The sequence below is a fragment of the Sander lucioperca genome, chromosome 1 (genome assembly GCF_008315115.2).
Source record: "Sander lucioperca isolate FBNREF2018 chromosome 1, SLUC_FBN_1.2, whole genome shotgun sequence".
Classification (NCBI taxonomy): domain Eukaryota; kingdom Metazoa; phylum Chordata; class Actinopteri; order Perciformes; family Percidae; genus Sander; species Sander lucioperca.
This window is the reverse complement of record NC_050173.1, coordinates 2,833,690-2,854,675: the sequence shown is the minus strand read 5'-3', so window position 1 is coordinate 2,854,675 and position 20,986 is coordinate 2,833,690. Positions and strand designations below refer to the sequence as shown.

The window sequence follows — 20,986 nt, the reverse complement described above, 5'->3', positions numbered from 1 at the left end:
ACCTTCATGACAGTCATATTAAAATACTCTGTAATGCAGCCTTGTATAACATAAACTCTCTGATTCACCGTGAGTGTCTGCTCTGAATGGTAACACACACTTTCAACACAGGCCTTCCAGCCAAAGGTCTTGTCCATATAAACACCGAGGTGCCTATAGAGCAGAGCCGATTGATTGGTTCATCATTTATGACCTCTGATACCCTCTGACCCATGTCACGACCCTTTCCTCAGTTTGTGAAATGGTTGAATGAGATGTGTGAGTTGTGTCTGTGTGCAGTATATAGGCTCAGGTAGAAGTGTGCCAAAAATGCCAAAACACATGTTGTATATGTACACATACCCATACAAAGCTATATACAGTACATCTTACTCTGTGAACAAAAACCTCGGCAACAATCTGCTTATGCTTTTAATTTCCTGAAAATGCTTCCTAAAACTATAGTCCCTTCTTAGTTTTGAAAAGGTAGTCTCTCAGTAAAGGCTACAAAGGTTAGGATGGCTACAATCTGTAACCACGGTGATTGATATGAGGATCATCTTCTGAATATAATAATTAATATGTTAAGCCTATCATAAATTGATATTTCAAAAAAGTCATTTATTTAAAACAACTAGTAATGCAGTGTGATTTTAAATCAAACTAAGTCCCACACATAAATATGCTCATGTTTTTTTTCCCTTTAGTCTTTGCTATTCATCAACTGCAAAATTAGAAAATTGCGTTTTTAAATAACTATGCATGGAAAATAAAATAAAAAAAATGCTTCTCTTTGTATATAGTTTATTTTTTGTTTTTCACAACAGTAGGCAACAAGTCAAAACAAATGCAAACAAGCCATTAGGCTGTATTTCTAAACACTCAACTGTAGTTTTGTAGCACAGATTTCGAGTTAAGGGGGGCGTGTTTTTCCTCTCGTCTATATCCGACGGTGAGGGATTAACACGGACCCCCACGTCGAAAAATAATGCAACAGGTACCCCTCTTTCGTTAAAACTTAACGCCAGGGGTCCTTGACCTTGCGTCAGACATTTGACGAGTAGGGAGTGAGACTGTGTTGCTGCGGCAGATGTGACGTGTTTGTGCTCCGTGTATTTTTTGCAGTAGTTTCGGTTTTCCACCGCCGATGTAGAGCAGCGCAGGCTACAGCCACTTCCCTAAACTTTGTCTCATTTAGAGACCAGAGACCCAAACGGGGCTCTGAGTCTCTCAGAAGGTCCGAGATCTACCGCATCAGCAGACCAATCACGTAATGCACAGCAGACTATGGTGCAGGTAGATTATTTTCTAATTTTATTTTTATTTAATATTATATGAAAGGCATTTAGGAGATTATCCACACAAATTTTTCCCCGGCCTTAATTTAAGGCCGGCCTTTATTTGTCTGTGTTGACCACGCTCCCGGCCACTATCAGAGGCCCAGCTTTTAATTGACTACTGGTTTTTATTTGAGGAATTACGGTAGTCATAAATGTGCCCAAAAACATTTGGCTGATGGGTCAAGTAGTAAGAAGACAAAAGAAGAGGCCCCTGGGTATCTTACATGGTAGAGTGTGCACCTCATGTACAGAGGCATTATCCTCAGCACATTGGCTGCAGGTTCATTTCCAACCTGCGGCCCTTTGCTGCATGTCTTTCCCCCTCTCTCTCCCCTTTCATTTCTAAGCTGTCCTATCAAATAAAGGCCTAAAATGCCAATAGTATACAAAAGAAAGACATACTTTATTAATCCCCGACAGGGAAATAACATTGTTTTCACTCTGCTGTTACCGTTTTCACTCACATTACACAGGCCCGAAACGCCCAGGACCTATATATGCACTAATGATGAGATGTCAGAGTGACGGAAGCAGCCCTGGGCAGTTTGGGGTTCGGTGCCTTGCTTAGGGGCACCTTGGAAGTGCCCAGGAGGTGAACTGGCACCTCTCCAGCTACCAGTCTACACTCCGTATGAGGATGACTTGAACCGGCAACCCTCCGCTTCCCAAGTCTTTACGGACTGAGCTACTGCCACCCCCAAGATTAGCTGCAGATAGACAGACAGACAGACAGACAGACAGACAGACACACACACACACACACATAATACAACTGAATGCATGATCCCCTCCAGGGTTACACCTGGCAGAGATAACAATTCACAATTAAGCTTGCACTTGAAGGACCGAAAAACAACATCCAGCCCTCCAGAGGGAAAGATGCAGATGTAGTGTTTCCTGCAGTGACCAACATTACATTGTACTGTCTTCTCCTTTAATGGGTACCTTTGTTCTCCTCAGCTCCTGCTGGTGAGGTCAAAGAAGGCAAGGATGCTTTATGAACTTCATTTGCTCCACATTTATGACCCCAAAAAGAAATAATAAAATATGCAGAGAAGACATTATTAATGGGACGCAGAGAGGAGTACAGAAGGTTGTTATTGCAATTCATTTGAAAATAACAAGGTTTTCGGTTTAAATTATATACATATCCAACTTCAATAAACATAACTTTACCTTCTTTATTAGGCTGAATGACACCCTGGAGACCGTAGTAACAGAGTGTTACTGCCAAGGCCATGGAACACAACATCAACTAACTATAGGTTTTAAAAGTGTCTACGACTAGCACTTTCACAGTGTAGTATTTCCGTACTGTGTGGAGTTGGTTCCGGATACTAGGCCTTGGCTGTGTGGCTAATAAACTAACTTACTAACTTACTTACTAACTAACGTCCATCCATTTTTTTTACGTTAAAGATACAACACCACTATAAAACTCTGCAGCCGTTATGCAAGCATTTCAAATACCAGCCGACAGGCTGGGTTTACACAATCATCATTGCAGCTCTCATGCAGTAGCTTATCTTTGCAGAAAGGTCATGCAGAAGGCCAAATACAGCACAAAATAATGTAGTCATATTTGAAGTGACTCATAGAAAACCGCAATCACACTGACCATTCTGTGATTGGAAGAGAGATGGGAGATGATCCAATCCATTTTAATATTTACACGCATACAGCATTACGGCTGCCGGCACCACTCTATCTATCTCTCTATCTCTCTATCTATCTGAGTTTAATGTAATGTTAGGAGCTTTGTCCTACTTTTATTAGATTTGGTGAAAATTACACCAAAACAACCCCAAATGTTATCTGAGATTGCGTTAAAGTCAATTAAAGAGAATGCTCAGATGCTGGTTGTTGGATGGCTGAATGTGTGATGTGTGGGATGAAGGATGGTGGTGCAGGCTTACAGCAGTTATGAGGTGAGGACCCTGTCATCAGGAAGAGAGAAAGAGTGTATGAAGCATAACAGACAGAGGAATCAGGTAGAGGTGGATCATGGCCTGATACAGAGCACTAATGACAGGTGGCATGGCCTTGTAAATGTACTGACCTAGGCAGTAATGAGAAGTAAGCCTGAGTTGTTCCAGCTTCATGTCACTATCATTTCACAGAGCACATACAGGGATGGACACTTCAGGTTGTTTAATAAAGTAGCAGGGGAATTATATTCTGATGTGCTCTTGAGAAAGAAAGAGAGTTTGTGGCGCTTGTGACTCCCAGAAGGTGCCTGTTCGGGAATCAGGGGGTGTTGATTGGTGGATAAAGACTCAATGGGCAATGACAAGATGAGAGGGTAATTGAAAGACATAAGGTCAGTACAGATCTGCTGGCTAAAGAGGAGAGTGAACGGTAAGGTCAATAAAAATTGGATGTTGAACAGCTGTGTGTGTGTGTGTGTGTGTGTGTGTGTGTGTGTGTGTGTGTGTGTGTGTGTGTATTGTGTGTGTCTCAGAGGCCCTAATGGTCTTCCTAAAGTGGGAATGAGTTTCAATTTTACACAGTCAAATGTTCAGCTGCATACCAACCTATTTAGGCTACGTTCACATTGCGGGGCCTAATGCTTGATTCCAAAATTCAAAAACAGATCCGATCTTTTTGCCTAGATTGTTCACATTCCGCACCAAAACGTGCTCTGGCATTTCTTTAAACCAATCACAAATCATCTTTGGAGACGCATTGGATGGATGCAGATACAAAAGCAAAACAGCCTCAGAAAGGAACTTGTTTTGGTGGAACATGTGCACTCTGGGAATGATGAAGAGGGTGTAGTGGAAGTTTTTCTTGTTAGCAGCAGGAGTGTGTATCAAAAACACCAGATGAAACAAATAAGGACGATTTGAGGATTAAACCAAAGTTTGGTCTTTGAGTATTTATTTACATTTGCAAATGCAGAGAAAACAGTTTCACAAGTACTCATGGCACATCTGAAAGGGTCTTCTGACCCAGCTAGAAAACCATACATCTATATAGTAAAAACTCCCTTAAACCACCCCCCTCCAGGATAAGTCTAGCAGCTACGCAGATGAAAAAACACCACAAACAGTCACAATGACTTTACAACCTTTCCCCTCTGATCCTGCTCTCTACTTAGCCTAAACACCTGTTAAAGCAAGAGACAGAAGGAGATACAGTTCAAAATGTTATGGCCCTTTTCCTCCTTATCTGCTAAAGGTAAACAGTAGGAACGCTGAGTTCCAAAAAGAGAAGGATATTCTCAACTAGGCCAGAGTTTATGATGCCAGTTGCTTCTTCTCTTGGAGTCTCTAAGTCTATAACAAAATTAAAGATTATTAGGAAACTCCTGTAAAGTATATAAGAGAATCTTGTAAGATATCAAACTATAATGTTAAAATAAAATTCCCATTACAAGGGTAGAGCAGCTTTTGATAAGACATTTATGGGTAACACTAAAATTGCCTTTATCTCCGTGTATGCACCAAATTCCCATGATCAGTCTTTTTTTGACTCCCTTACACTTATGCTGTTGGATCTCTCTGAGGGCCGCTTGATTGTTGGTGGTGATTTTGATACAGTATGGGAACACCAAATGCATAGAAGTAGTCTGAATAAAAGGTACAATATGTAACATTTCTGCATTAAAATGTCTAAAAATGACTATACCTATGTTACATATTTTGTTGAGTTGTGTACTTACTAGGGATGAGCGAGTACAGCATTATCTGTATCTGTATCTGTTAACCATATGAAGTATCTGTATCTGTACTCGGACTAACCCGGAAGTGGGCGGGATTTAACCCGGAAGTGGGTCGGGTTGTCTTGAAATGGGTGGGGCTTTAACCGGTATGTTATTTTAAGCATGCAATTGATATGGGTTGATCAGAAATTGTTATATTTATTGCTGATTAGAAAACTATTTACATGACAGCATCAGCATTGAGCTTCAGATCAATGGTTTTGATCACGATAACAAACAAACTATATACAGAACAAGTTTTGCAACAATGAATACAACACATGCGGTTGCAATTATGAAGTAAAATGTAATGAACAAGAGTTTTCATACTCAACATAACTTTCTTTTTTTAACTTAATTTTTAGTGTGATTTTTTATTTTTTGGTTCTTTTTTATTTTTTGGTTCTTTTTTATTTTTTTTATTTCCACACCAGGTATGTGTGTGTGTGTGTGTGTGTGTGTGAGTGTGTGTGTGTGAGTGAGTAAGAGAGAGACAGAGAGAGAGAGAGAGAGAGAGAGAGAGAAAGAGAGAGAGGGGGGCGGGGGGGACTGTGTTCTACGGATCAAATAGTCCGACGCTGTTTTTCAGATCTGTTTAGAGCCAGCTGACGGTTTAAAAAAGAAAAAAAATCCCCGACAGGCAGAGACGCAACGCGAGTCGCATTCTACCAAGCACCACGTCTGAACAAACCCCACGTTTACCAGAACTCTACTGGTTAATAAGTAAGTACTACAAACCGAAGTAAAAAACAAACCTGAAGCTGAAGAAACCCTAAACGTTAACGGAAAAGACCCGCGAACCTGAGTGACTGAGGGAGAGACAGAGACAGAGAGAGTTGTTCTGTGTGAGTGAGCAGAGCGGGACACAGCAACACAATACATCTGTATGTGTATAGGGGAGGGGCGCTGTGACGACTAGCCTATCACAGAACGCAGACACAGTCAACTACCCAATGAAGATTTTTATTCACTCCGAGCACAGATATTGACTCGTATTACTCGTATAATACTCGTACTCGGCAAAAGTGCTTTATCCGTACCGGATACTCGTTTCAGCCGAGTATCCGGCTCAACTCTAGTACTTACACTATCCCAAATGTTTCCAACAATTTTCAAACCCAGAGAAATCTGTAATTTTTTTTCAGTGGCGACATAAATCCTTTGACCCCTCTAATTACTCTAACTTCAGTCAAAACACGGGAACCCAGATGATACGTTTGAGAGTAATTGTAAATCATACAATGTCACAGAAAGTGTTATAACCGTAATACTGCTTTTTTTCTGCCACATGACATCATTTTGTCATTAATTACATGCCATTTTGCAACACAGTAATACAGCAGAGAGTATATTTATTGATACATTTCATTATTGATTGATCCATCTTAACGTTACTACAATGTGCTGGTTGACAAGTAGCTAATGTTAATGCTTGGTGTATAAGGTTACAACATAGTTCAACACGGCTTGTAAAGTTATTTTTATTATGATTGTTTTGACCATGGTTAACAGCACTGGGCAAACCCACAAATATGTTCACCAGTAACATTAGCTACCAGTATAGATAGACAACTGATCTAATGCTAATTTAGCCAGCTAGCAACCCCCCAGTCTGTCTGCCTCACTGCTAAGAGACTTCAATCGGGATGAGAGCTGACAACAACCCCGGGACATATAGTTTACACCCAGTTGGGCAACAGATCCTGGCGTTGAAAGGCGCGTAGAGGCGTTCAAAGCCTGGAGTGAGCTCATGTAGCTACAACCCGTGGAACAGTCTATGGTCGAATCAGAAGTCAGTGGAGACAAAACAGCAGCGTGGCAGGGAAGGGAGGGGCTAGTGCAGATACCAGCGCAAGCGAAGCAGTTTACAACCCTGGCGTACACAAACAAACCAAATTCAGTAACTGTTTATGATTAAACAAAATATACACGCGATGCCAACTGGTATACATACATACCCGTCAGGGAGCTTCGCACCAATACACTTGCTGATAGTACAGCTACACGGAGCCTACAATAAAACAGCCGATTACTTAAACACTCAGTCAGAAAAATATCCAAAGAGGGGAAAGATTTGGGTTTGTGACAGGGAGACACTGCAAAAAGACAATGCACGCTGTAATGCCCATCCTAACACAAACGAGGCCTATAGGTAACAAATTAGCAACACGGCATTACTTGTTGAATTACCGCGACTGCACCGCGGACGGAGGAAGCCACTGACGTGAAAGGATCCAGAGCGGAAATGTGCCTCTGGCGCCAAAGAGTAAAGAGTGTCAAGAGGTCAAACCCCCTGCCTATCATGCAGTTACTTCCTGATTGGTCCAGAGAGAGTGAGTGTGATTGAAACCATTGCGACCAATCAACCTGCTACACTAGCAGCCAGCCACTACAGCTATCCAAAACCGGCCAGCACTTCAACGAACCAATGAATCGTCGGGAAACAGACCATATCAGACCCCTGCCGAAAATCTCCTCCCTGCCGAATTTCTCCCCCCATTCGCGTTTAGCTTTCTTAACAGTTAAATTTACCAGACAAAGGTGGGTTCGGTACGAAAACGATTAGTTAAGATTACAAAAAAGGTGAAGGGGAGATAATTCCGTGCAGCTGGGAGATCTGTTGCTGCACAACATCGGCCATCGAATGTCCTCGCTGGACCGGAGATTCTGCCGTCTCGTTTGCCCCGGTGTTGAAAACATCCAAAAAGTGACATTGACGTGTGAAATATATTGTGATATAGCTGTTTTAGCTGCTGGCTAATGTTAGCTTGCTTGCTCCCTATCTAACTGGTCAGCTAACAATACAAATTGAATCAAGAAAAACATAATTATGTTGGGGGAACTGCAGCTATTTTATTAGAATGACAGGAATAAACGTGACTAAATGTAATGTGAATAAACTACAATGGGTAAACTTGTCCGTGAACAGATGCATTCTAATCAGCGATGGTGTTTAACAATGAAAACTACAACTCCCATAATTCCACACAACTATAAAATGTCATCAGAAGTCCGTGTTTACCATCCATTGATTTGATTGAGAGACCCCTAGCGGCAGAAAATTACGTATTGTACGTTGAACAGAGAGAAAAACGACTAATTTCTGCTTTGCTATATACTGTAGGTGGGCCCTGGATGTCTCTGTTATTGATACTTGGCGCCTGATTAATCCATCCTTTAGAGACTATTCTTGTTACTCTGCATGCCATAAATCAGGGGTCATCAACTACATTTTTCCAAGGGCCAGAATTTTTCTAAGCAGACACTCCGGGGGCCGGACTTCCTAATACGCCTATTTTTGTTCGAAATGCTATATATATATATATATATATATATATACATGTATTAGTGTGAGCAAACTCCTAAAAAACATGGAAACTCCATACTGATAACTAGCTCTTTAAGTAGAAAAAGATCTCAGACTATGAGGCAGTTCACTGAGGAGTGATGAGCAGCGTCCTGATTGGTGGAAAATGCTTGCAGAAAGAAACGGCTGTTGTCAGGTAAGAATGTCACTGTCAAAGAGGCTGAAGCGAAAAGTTGACGTGGAAAAGCCCAGCTTTAATGATGAATGGACAGATAAGCAGGCTATGCATTCGTCATGTATGCCCATTTGCAATGAAACAATGTTGTTGCAAAATAATACAACCATCATCATCATCAAGAATGAAGAACACAAACATAACGGTCCGTCATTCACGTGCATATTAAGTAGCCACATCTGTTTTGGTGTTAATATATCCATAGGTTTACCGCTCCAGCGGAGAGGATGGCTCGTTCAGCCAGCAGTTAAATTTATAAGAATGTCCAAATTTCAAGATTCCCAGCAAACTAAGATAAACAGTTAGACTACAAACAGACAGCTTTTGTTTTAGCTTGTTGGTAAAAATTCTCTATTTGCAGAGTAGAGCTGTGTTTGCATAAAATAGCGCGGTGGACTGAGCAGACAGAGCAGATTGAAATATCGCTTTCTACATGTTTATGCCTGTCTATACAGGTGAGTGCATTGATAAGTATTTACTTTTTACTCACAAAGGTTTTATTGTAGCCTACTTACAGCAACGAGACTAGTGTGAGTTGATCTGCCCCAGCGGCCATTGGTAATCTTCTTTGTATCGTTCCCAGTCAGGTAGCCTACTGCATGTTTTAACGCACACACATCTGAGCTCAGCTGTGTGTGTGGAGCGCAGGCATCGCTGTACAGAATCCCGGCAGGTGAATAGAGATGCAAATACAGGGGCTGGGTTTGTGCTCTACCTGTGTAATGTTACCTGATGTAAATGCTTGAAAAGCTAAATAACAGAATGCATTTTTTCCTCTTCACATTTTCTGAATTCGTGATTATTCTGCGGGCCAGACTAAAAGCTTTGGCGGGCCGGATCTGGCCCGCCAGTTGACGATCACTGCCATAAATCATTGTCAAGGATTGATTATATATTTATTTCCAAGGATTTTGCTAGCAGGGTTCACAATTCTATACATATTCCAGTTGCCTTCTCTGATCACAATACTGTATAACCGTATCAGACCTTTTAGCCCAAAAACTATGCAAGAATGAAAACTTATACTGCATTACTAGCATTAAAGATGATATGGGTGTGGCCGGGTTGGGTCAGTGGGTAGAGAAGGCGCACATATACTGAGAGGCTTATGCCTCGATGGAGAGGTCCAGGGTTCGAGTCCGACCTGTGATGGTGATGTTATTTCCTGCATGTCTTCCCCCCTCTCTCTTTCTCACCTAGCTGTCCTATCCATTAAAGGCGGAAAAGCCCCAAAAAAACATGATATGGGTAATTCTTTGGTTAACTCTACTACCATTTCAGGTACTTTTGCCAAATTTTATACCAAGTTATATAACTTGGCAGGTTTGCTTGACGCACCCATCACACTTACAGAGCCTAAAGCTAACGTTATCCATCCAAAACTCATTAAATCACCTTGGTACTGTAACCACAGTCGGTAAAACACTTATAGGTGGTTAGTTGGTTAGTTCAAATGGTTCCACTTTACTTGTGGTCTAGTGAATGATTCATAAAACCATTATAAAGGCATTTGACAGTGAAATCAAACTTTATGACATCTTTATGAGAAGTCCAAATTGTTTCACTTTCCTCAAGGTCAAGAAAAATATTCATGACACAATGACACAAAATGGTCTCATGACAGACAATGTAAAACCAACCACTTATGACTTTAATGTAATGTTAAGACATACAGCTTAATAGTTTCTTAAAGATTGATAATTAGGCCTGCTATGACATGTTTATGAGGTTATATTATCTAGGTTAATGTCAAGTTGTCATAACACAGAGGTTGTTGTCTTGGTATATGTCAAGTTGTCATAACACATATCTCAAACAATGCTAACTTTGCATTAAAAGTGTCATAATTTACCGAATGACACTCAATGACAACAGTCATAAACATTCATAAAGACTCCATGTTCATGACAGGTGTCATGTCATGGTAATGATGGAGTCAGTCTTATGCACACCCCTTCAAATAAAGAGTTACCAAAACTGCATTTCCACTGAAGCAACTGAGAAGTACATGCATTCAATGCTTTTTTCGGACATGACTTACTGTTGGATGAGGTGGTCACAGACTTATCACACCACATTGAAACCACTATAGTCTTTATATAAACAGACACTTAAAACTCTAGACAAAAACTGAAATCATTACCACCATTGTGCAATTCTAAAGAAATATAACCTCCTAAGCTGGAAAAACTTGATTAAACGTGTACATGTATGTCTTATCTACAAAATTGTACATGATAACCTGGTTGGGAACAGGGGCTGGTTGCACAAAACTAGGATAAGGGATTAAGCCGGGATATTCCAGTTATCATGGTTGAATTTAGCCTTGACTTGGTTGCACAAAAGCAGAGGCACCTAAATTACCATGGAGATTTATTCTGTGCAGCTAGCCTGCTCCTGACCAGGCTAACAGCCAGGATTTATTAATCCTGGAGCCTTTTCTGTTCACTCAGCAGTGCTTTTACCTTATTATTATTATTATTATTATTAGCCTGCATTAAAATACAACAGGTGCATATTGCTGTTCAGTAAAGCACTGTTATATAAAGTTGTGACCATTATTTTTTTTATAATTATTCATGTGACAGTGATTGTTACTGTTATATTGCTGTATGAAAACTGCTATTCATATAGTTGTTAGAAGTTTGATGAATATATTACGGCAGTTGTTGAGATAATTCAAAAAGGCTGATACAGTTGCAAATGTGTTTTAAATAAAGTCAGCGATTAAGAATAATATATAAAGTGCTATACACGTGTTAGTGGTTCCAACAATGGCAGACTGGTCAGGGACAAATACACCTTTAACTATTTTAGTTGATTTATTTATTTTAGTATTCTTTAACAAAGGACCATGTATGTTCCTCTTCCATGTGCACTGTATTTGGCATTCTTAGCACACAATTTGTGTTCTCTCCAGTGAACTGGGACTATAATTTGGGAGGATTGAACAATTATTATAGGTTTTTATAATTGTACAATCCTCCCTAATTATAGTCTTAGTTCACTGGACCAGTAACTATATAGTTGAGGCTACTGTACATTCATTAAACAACAGGGAGAGGACACCTCAATGGTTTTTGACCTTATATTTTGCTGGGGGGAAATAAATGATGAATACACTGTGTTACAGTCATGTTTAAAGTGTGCATTAAATGTATCACTTAATTATCTTTATAGTTTCTAGATTTTAGAGTCCAATTTCTTCAGTCTTTCTTTTCTATGTCCCTATAGGCCTACTAGGAAGCAAAGCATACAATCAATAAAGAAGGAAACTGCCTCTGTAAAAAACAAAAACAAAAAAAGTGAGAAAAAGCGTGGCAGAAGCAGACCGACTGAATGATATATCTAAAAATATACATTTACGAACTACTGCTCTTAAATGAAACCATTTAAGGAGTTAGGCTAATTGTTTCCACAAAAAAAACTGTTGTACACTTTGCCTGAAAAGCGAGCAGTGGGAGTAAATATATTCCTTAGGTATGCTTCACAGCATTGTAGATTAGTGGTTGTAATTGATCTTCATGGTACATTTCCTGCGTAACATTAGACTTCTGCTCACTTTTAAGGCAAAGAGTAAAACCGCTCATTTGTGCAAATAATTAGCCTAACTTCTTGAATGGTATGGCAGTTTCAGTTCAGAGCAGTGGACAGTAAATGTATATTTTTAGGCTACTTACGCATTCAGTCGGTCCGTGATCGCTGTTTTATTACAGCGGCCGTGTTTCTTTTTTACAAATGTGTTTCACGTTGTCATAATTCCATATGAAGCTGCTGCTCACTCTGTGTAAAGCATACACAATGCGTATTCTCCATTTTAGCATCAGTAAATCTGTGATCAATACCGTGGTCTATTTAAGAAAGCCGTGAACGTGCACTTATCCCAACTACACCTGGCTTGACATAGCTTCACCTTCTCATCCTGGCTCGGCAAACGTGCAATCGATTAAGCCACGATGAGCGGATCACACTAAGTCAAGCTGCGCTTTTTCAGTTATCCTGGATTTCTTCATTCTACTTTTGTGCAACAGCCCCAGGTGTTCCAGCCTTCACGGAAAGAGATAAGTCCCCTCTCTGTCTCCAGCACACACTGAGTTTGGGATGAAAAGGACTGCATCAATGTGCTGTTTTTGCAATGCTTAAACTAGAAACTCTCTGTAGCACTGTCTTCTTTGGACTTTTTGTTGCTTGAGTTTTTGTTATTTGTTCAGTCATTAAGGTTATGTCACTTTGCATAGAATACATAGGATAGAAATGTATCAGTTAATGTTACAGCTGTTACAGAGAAGAGAGTCAAAAAGCATAAGTTTGGTTTCATAAGTGCAGTGGCCATAATAAAGTCAGGGGTTTAACAATCAATCAATAAATGAATTAGAGAAAATGAAAATCTGCATTTATAGCCATTCATCTGCCCGTGACCCTGTTAAGGACAAGTACTTACAAGATAATGGATGGTTGGATGGATGCATTTATAGCAATCAAATATAATAGCAAATAACACATGCTGATGAAATTGGTAATAGTGCTTTCTGTAATAGTCACTGTCATGAAATAATTGGAAATGCAATGTCACTTACTGTATTATTAATGCTCAAACCCCAATTTGTTACTTTCATAGAGACCTGGGGTCTCATTTATAAACGTGGCGTACGCACAAAACGGGGCTGAAAATGTGCGTACGCTACTTCTCACGCAAAGGTTGTGATTTATAAAACAAACTTGACGGGAGAATGTGCGGTCCTCCACGCAAACTCTGACCCACGCACATTTTGGAGACAATGGGAATTGGTGACGCATATGGTGAGGTGGTGAACTGAAGTCAGACTGCAGAAAGTAAATGTGGGAATAACGATTACTCGTAAAATTTTCAAGTAATGATGCCTCACTCACATTTTTTCACTCCCTATCATCCACGTTATCATGAAGATTAAATCCAGCAGTATTATTTGCGCTTGTACTGAGTGAAAATTGTTCCATAAATACTTCCAACTCAAATCTTAAATAAAAATATGTTCTTAATATTTAATCAGCGCTGTCTCACCGTCACATTGTCTGCTAGGAGTGCAGGAGGAGATGGAATACAAGATAGCATCAAATACCCTACCATTAGATAACGGCAGAGCACAGTGTAGCCTAAATAACTAAATATATGTCTTTAATACTGTGCATATATCATCAAATGTCAAAGTCTGGAAATACAGCCATTAAGCTCTCGCACAATCGTTACACTTAAAGGGATATTTCACCGTTGGAAAGACGAATATATCTTTAAATTGGGTCACTTATGTAGTAGAAATGTGAAAACATTATAGAAATTGGTGCCTTCTAGGCCGAGATAAGCCAGAAAATGTGTTTTTGGCTCATATGGATGAAAGACACCAAATCCCAGAATGCACTTGCTTCGCTGCTTTAGACTCCACTCCCAAGCCACGCCTACCATTTACAGACAGACAGACAGTGAGGCAGCATTCAACTCAAGTGTTGTTTTATTGTCATTTCAACCATATACACGAAACAACGTTTCACTGTGGCTCAAGTGGTGTTTCACATTTAAAATATATAAAAACGAAATTATATAAAAACGACATACGAAACAGGCTACATTTAGTGCACACACATTATAGGCTCTGTAAAAGTCAGCTAACACATACTAGCATTAGCGCTTGGTGGGCTGTAAACACAGAGTATAAACACAGCCGTAAATTTGCGTGGTATGTAGAATGGTCGGCATTTAACAGTCACAAACTCCACCAGCAGTTAGTTGGATACAAGCAGCTCATTTCTGCAAGTCCGTGTTAACACAGCCCACCTCCACTAGTCTTACCCGGCGACAGAGCAGCAGGCTGGATAGTCCGGTACACTGTTGTTCAGCCATGTTTCCACAACAAAAAAAAACACAGCAGTCTCTGAACTCACGTTGGGAGTTTCGTTGAATTTGGATGTAGTCCAGTTTGTTGTCTAATGAGCGGACACTTACAAGCAGGATTGATGGAACAGGTGGCCAGCTAGCGTTAGCTTTCCACCTAGCTAGGTTATACTCCAGCCCCCTGTTCGCGTTTCACTGCTGAGGATGTCCCTCCATGATCGCCCGCTCCAGCCGCAGCCGTAAATTTGCGTGGAATGTAGAATGGTTGGCATTTAACAGTCACAAACTCCACCAGTAGTTAGCAGTTAGTTGGATACAAGCAACCCATTCCTGCACCAGTCCGTGTTAACACAGCCCACCTCCACAAGTTTTATCCGGCGACACAGCAGGGCTAGCAGGCATGGTAGCTGGATAGCTAACTGTTGTTCAGCCATGTTTCCACAAAAACAAAAACACAGCAGTCTCTGAACTCGCGTTGGGAGTTTCGTTGAAGTTGGATGTGGTCCAATTTGTTGTCTAATGAGCAGACACTTGCAAGCAGGATTGATTGAACAGGTGGCCGGCTAGCGTTAGCTTTCCACCAAGGTCGAACCGCTGTCGAGGTCCCTTTCCCCGGCTAGCGCCATCGGGCGACACCGCAGGCTGAGGTGCTGGTCTCCGTAACAGGTGAAGCTCGCGTAGTGTGTCGAGTATTCCGTCTGTAATAAAGTGTCCTGCATATTCTCCGATGTGTACCAATGTATCCTGGTGGTACACATGTGCGGTAGTTTGAATGCACATAATTGTTTTAAAAGTTTTCTGCTAAGAAGACGGAGCTTTGTTTAACGAAGCTTCAAGATGGCTGATGCTCGTTTTGCTTCGGGAAGCTTCGGTTAAAGATGACAGTCCAACCCCCTATGGGCGGGTTGAAAACATGTGGAAGTAGCTCCTACTACTGGCTGTAGTCCATTGCCTCTGGGCAAAAAGATTTTTTCCAGACCCACAATACAGAGATCTCTCGTCTCAGGGGGACATGAGGGAGGGAAGCACGGCCATTCAAAAATACTACCGTGTTTCTACTGATAGAAAGCTCAATGCTAAATCGGTGAAGTATCCCTTTAATGTCCTCATTATCAGTCCGAACTTTAATACTGTCCGTGACAAAACCTGCATGAAGAAAAGTGTGTTTGCCTATTAGACTTTCGTCTTCAAATTTTATGTCGGGGTGAAGGATACCAATACCAGTTAATGCTGTGATTTTGGCAAGGTGTTATCAATCACTCTAATTGTTGTGAAACATGTAAAGACTGCGGTGACCCCGTGCATAATGCTGCATGATGGCACTGCTGGCCCTGCAGGAGGACAACGCCAATGGAAGAATCAGGAGAGAAAGAGACTTCAGGGACCATGACAATGACTGGCTAAAATGCCGATTTAAATTCCCTAAAGCTGTGCTCTTGGATCTATGTACTGAATTGGGTCCAATAGAGAGGGCAATGCACCGGAACCGTGCCATCCCAGTCCAAATACAGGTCCTCACCACTCTGGCAGAAATGGCAGATAGCTTGAAGTGTTTTTTTATATAAACAACATTACATATGTGCGTACGCACGGTTTTATAAATCTGAATTTTTTTGGCCATTTTTGGCTTTTGGGCGTACGTACACTTTTATTAAGGATCCTACGCACAGTTTTATAAATGAGACCCCTGATTGTAAACTGAATCATATATATATTTGATTTTTTTTTTTCAAGTTTTCAGAATGTGAGGGAGTGGAAATCACACCATTAAGAGTGTCACAGATCCATTATATGTAACTGAGAAACTATACATTTGCTCTACTTGGGCAAATTAAATTGGTCACTGTCAAATAAATTCAGATTCAGATTAGTTTACTGCCATTCAAGCATGTTAAAAACATGAAGGAACGGAACTTGTTACCCAGATCCAACAGGGTACACAATAGAGCTGAAGATCTTTGCCTGAACCCGACGGGACCCGACTTTCACATTAGCAAGTGACTGACCTATCTGGGTGCGTTTTGAGATGCCTGATGAAGTTCGACGTTGTTGATCCGGCATCATTTATCTTGGTGCCACACACCTTGCATGGAGCTGTTCGCTTACTGCCACTGTTTACAAAGTTATTGAAAGCAAAACTAATGACAAAAGCACAACTCCGGGAGGACTTGGTGTTGCCATCGTCAATGCATTTTTTGATATGTGAGTGCGTGCACATAAGGCATATCTCATGCGTTACGTTGCACATTATGGCAAAGGGCAGGGGACATGCAGCTCGTCATACGTTTCCCCATCGTATATGCGCCAATAAAAGAAAATAGAAAAACATGAATACATTTAGATTTAAAAAGCAATAGTTGCATGAAAACGGTCTCAGATCTCTGGTCGATAGGATTAAATTCAGTCAAGTCTCTCCCCTTTTAGTTGCTCAGGGTCTCCCACTGTTTCTCTTTAGAAAAAAATACTTTATGTTCACATCAAGGATAGAAAATGTATTCCAATTTTACCATCTTCTCTAAGCAAGCTGAATTCTCCAACTGTTCTTCAGATGACTCCCCAATTTGGAGTGCTGCCTTGGGTAAATGTATTCCTTCGAGCACAAGAAATGTATTCTATATCCAAGTCCTATTCCCATCATTTTCTTTTCCCCCCTAGTAATAAAACATTATTCATAATGTGTCTCCCTGGAAACTGGTGATGCCATGATAGAAGTAAGATAGAGCGTGTATGTGTGTCACTGCAGCGGACGATTAGAGCATTCCTGGGAGTGGGTGTTTCAGTATGAGTGTTAACATGCAGCCGCGTTTTTGAATGTATGGGATTGTACGTGTGTATCTGTGTGTATGTGTGTGTGTGTGTGTGTGTGTGTGTGTGTGCATGAGTGTGTGTATGTGTGTGTGTGTGTCTCTGAAGGCAGTGACTTGTATTCCTTCAGAGGCAGGGCTGCCAGCACTTGGAGGGTTGCTGGCTCAATTCCCAGAGACCCTGAAGGAAAGGCACCTATTGATGGATTAAAAACTCCCACAGTGCTTTGCTTCCTGTGTTCACAAAGCCCACCGAGTCTGCAACCTCTCTGAGCCCACACACTGGTTTGGAAACAGTGTTTCTCTTTTCTTTATACATCTCGTAGTTTAAAATAGTGTTTATCTCCACAGTTAATACCTACAGTTTCCCTTTTCCGTATTTGTAGCATTGCATTATCCATTAAAAAACTCCTTAATTTAGTACATTTTAACTTTATCAAGGAGGTTTGCGTGTTTGCATGCATTGTTGCTGAATATGATCTGACAGCTCATAATGCACATGCACTCTTAATAACCTATGATTAGTTTGATAAATGATGTTGAATGCCCTGCTGGCTAGCAAAATAATATTAGTCATGTTTCTGAGTGTCACCTGTGCTGCTACTGTACTCATTCGGGACGAAAATAACGGTGATGAGTAGGGCCACATGGAATCTGCGGATGCAGAATTCTGCAGTTTTTTCCACAGATTCAGTAAGGTCTGGTGATGAGTCTGGATACAGACAGGAGGTTGAACCATATATATATATATATACACGTATGTACCGCATTGGCTGCTGCTGTTCATTGGAGCGATACGTCGACACAGCGGTCATATTGGTCCGGATGTGACGCACCTTTTAATGCATGTATGTCTATCGAGTAAGGCATGGATACCCGACCCGAGCCGAGCCGGGTTCGGACAGATATTTAGAAATGATGGTCAGGTTCGGGTCGGGCTCGGTTACATCAGTGCGATAAGGCATTTGTTGTAAAATGGTGCTGCGGCTCAATGTGTGTGTAAAGTGGGCAGAAGAGAGATAGAGAAAAGAGGAAGCAGACGTGTAGATGCGACTGGAGCAGAGTTGGTGGAATAAGTTTAAGTTTTGTACACAGTGTGTGAGGTGTCCGAGATAAACCCCAGACTGAAAGCCAAGTTCATTCATCTGCTCACCAGAAATGGGATTTTAACCCCGACGTTATATAACGTTGGCCCTGGAGGTAACGAGTCTCCCCTGGTTTTCTGATCACGGTCAGAATCAAAGCAATCAGGAAAGGTTAACACATTGAACATTTTAAATTAAACAGCTTATTAATGTGCGCTTGTTCCCCCGTGTGCGCTGATGCCTCATCTGTTCACATTTCCGAATGCCTTCCAGTTGCTTAATAAAAGTGGGCTTTCCACACAAACAAACGTACATGTGTCATTAGTATGAGAAAAAAAACGAGATTTTAACTGACTGACTTAAACTTACATTTTTATAAATTTTGTATTGTATTGTATTATATTGTATTTATTGTATTGTATTGTATTAGGCAGGTATGAGCACTGTAATTTCCATTTTTATGGATGAAATAAACTTGACTTTGACTTTGCTGAAGGTGGTCTTGGCCAGTCACCAAAATGTCATCCAAATAGCAGTGGACATTCGGAAGTCCCTGGAGGACCTGTTCCATGGCCTGCTGAAAAATTGCTGGGGCTGACATGATTCTAAAGGCAAGTCTCTATATCATTAGACATACGATGTTTCATATGCTGGGTGTGTTTTCAGCTACTAAAAAGCTACACCTTTGAACTAAACAGGGTTGGAACAGTTAAATGAATCAAGATTATGTTGTCCTAGATTGAGGATATTCATCTTCGGAGAGAGTGTGTGCTACAGCTCTCATCTACCTGAGAGAAGTTCCAGATGATCGTGGTGATGATCATGCGCTCAAACAAACTGTCTCTAGTGTGCACGTCCATCGTGATGTCATGGGCCAGTCAACGCGGAAGATCTGGCTATTTTTTGGAGCTCTATGTGAGAAATAAAAGGTAACGAGACATGGGAGGAGCACCCACAACAACATAATGATGCAAAACATCCACAAAATTGTGTTCGCTAAACCCACCAGACTCCATGTAAATAAACAGTAATTTTAGCATCGTATAATACACTTAATTCAAAGTCGACAGAAACAAAATAAAACTATGAAAAGCGTGGGTCGTCTTTCCACTTTTCCAACAATTACAACTCTAGTTTCGGTTGAAATAAACACATAGTTTACTGATTTACATGTGAAAATATGTTGGCTCTATACACGCTAAAAGTATTGCTTTTTTAAATAGAGACTGGTGGGTTTAGCGCTAGCGACTTCAGAGCTGTTTCTGGTTAAACAGAAAGGTCTCAAAGAGGTTTTCTCTGAAGGGATCCTTTCCATAGTGTTGTCAGATACTTAGAATATTAATCTGAGCCTGTCAGTGGCAAAACGAGCACTTTTGTGAAGGTAAATACAAGCTGGACAATTGCCCTATTAACTTACATTGTAGCCTGTTTCGCCGCTGTTGACTGCAGCGATCTCGCTTAATACTGGACCCATGTCAAAGATTGTTGTTCCCATCAGTCACTTCGACTCAAAAACATAGGTTGAAAAAAAAACGGTAGTTACCCTTTAAGGCATTTTTTTAAAGGTTTTTTTTGGTGCACTTGTGGCCTTTATTTTATTATTAAGACAAGAAAGGGGAGAGAGATTGGGACAGTGACATGCAACAAAAGGCTGCAGGTTGGACTCGAACCCGGGCTGAGGACTGAGCTTTAGTACATGGGCCGCATGCTCAATCAGGTGAGCTAAGAGCCTTGAAGACTTTTAAATCAGGCAGTCGGTCCCTTAAGTGCCTTAGCCGTGAAGAAAGTAAAAAACGTAAAATAAAAAGTCCCGCACGCCCAACTTGATGTAATATGTTTTGGCATCATCAAGGCACTGTGGTATGTCGCAAAGTGTTGTACCATTCCTATTTATGCCATTTCCAGCCCTTGTAGCCTTTCGCACTCAAGCACTTACCGCTGACGTCAATTGGGGTTTAGAGGGGGCACTGGGATTGGGCCAGACTTTTAGAGCATCCATGAGCTCTCTTTTCTTTTCTCCAGCCACGGCCCTAACAGCTGAAGGCCAAGCTTTTCCAGGAAAGTGCGTTGTGACATCTTCTGGCTTCTTAAGTTGGAAATTTAAAACCGTGAAATCCTCTGAAGGAAGATGGGTGATGATTGTCATAAAGCAGGAAAATGTCATTTTATTATATGCAATGTTTATGGTTATAACTCACATTCGTCCAACAAAAGTTTATTTGCCCAGATATCAAACAATGCCAAACTATTTCTCGACAAATATATTGACTCCTATATTGTCTTTGGGGGTGACTTCAATGAATGTGTAGATTCCAGTATTGATAGATTCCCACCCAAATTGACTCAGGGTCCTATTGCCAATAATTTGGTTCTATACTTCGTGTTCTGATCTTTCCTTGGTAGACACTTGGCGATTTTTTTTAACCCTGACCTAATGGACTTCACCTGGTCAAACAAAAGTCTATTACTTAAATCTAGGATCAAACCTTTTTTTGATATCTCAATCTGCTATTCATTTTGTTAAGAATATATTACATTCAGTTGCTCCGTTCTCTTATCATAAACTGATAACAATTAAACTGGGCGACCAGCAGGTTACTACATCGCTACGAGGTTATTGGAGAAAATCTTTTAAACTGACCTGTGTCAACAACTATTTTAGTAAAA

General features: G+C 40.8%; 1 long non-coding RNA gene across 1 annotated transcript; it reads right to left on the bottom strand.

Moving 5' to 3' along the window:
- Nucleotides 1–1,181: 1,181 nt before the first annotated feature.
- LOC116042227 lies at nt 1,182–20,589 on the bottom strand. The gene is made up of 3 exons (XR_004103164.1): nt 20,577–20,589; nt 7,390–7,392; nt 1,182–1,287 (listed from the first exon to the last, which is right to left on the bottom strand). It is a non-coding gene; the product is annotated as an uncharacterized LOC116042227 (long non-coding RNA).
- Nucleotides 20,590–20,986: the final 397 nt, after the last annotated feature.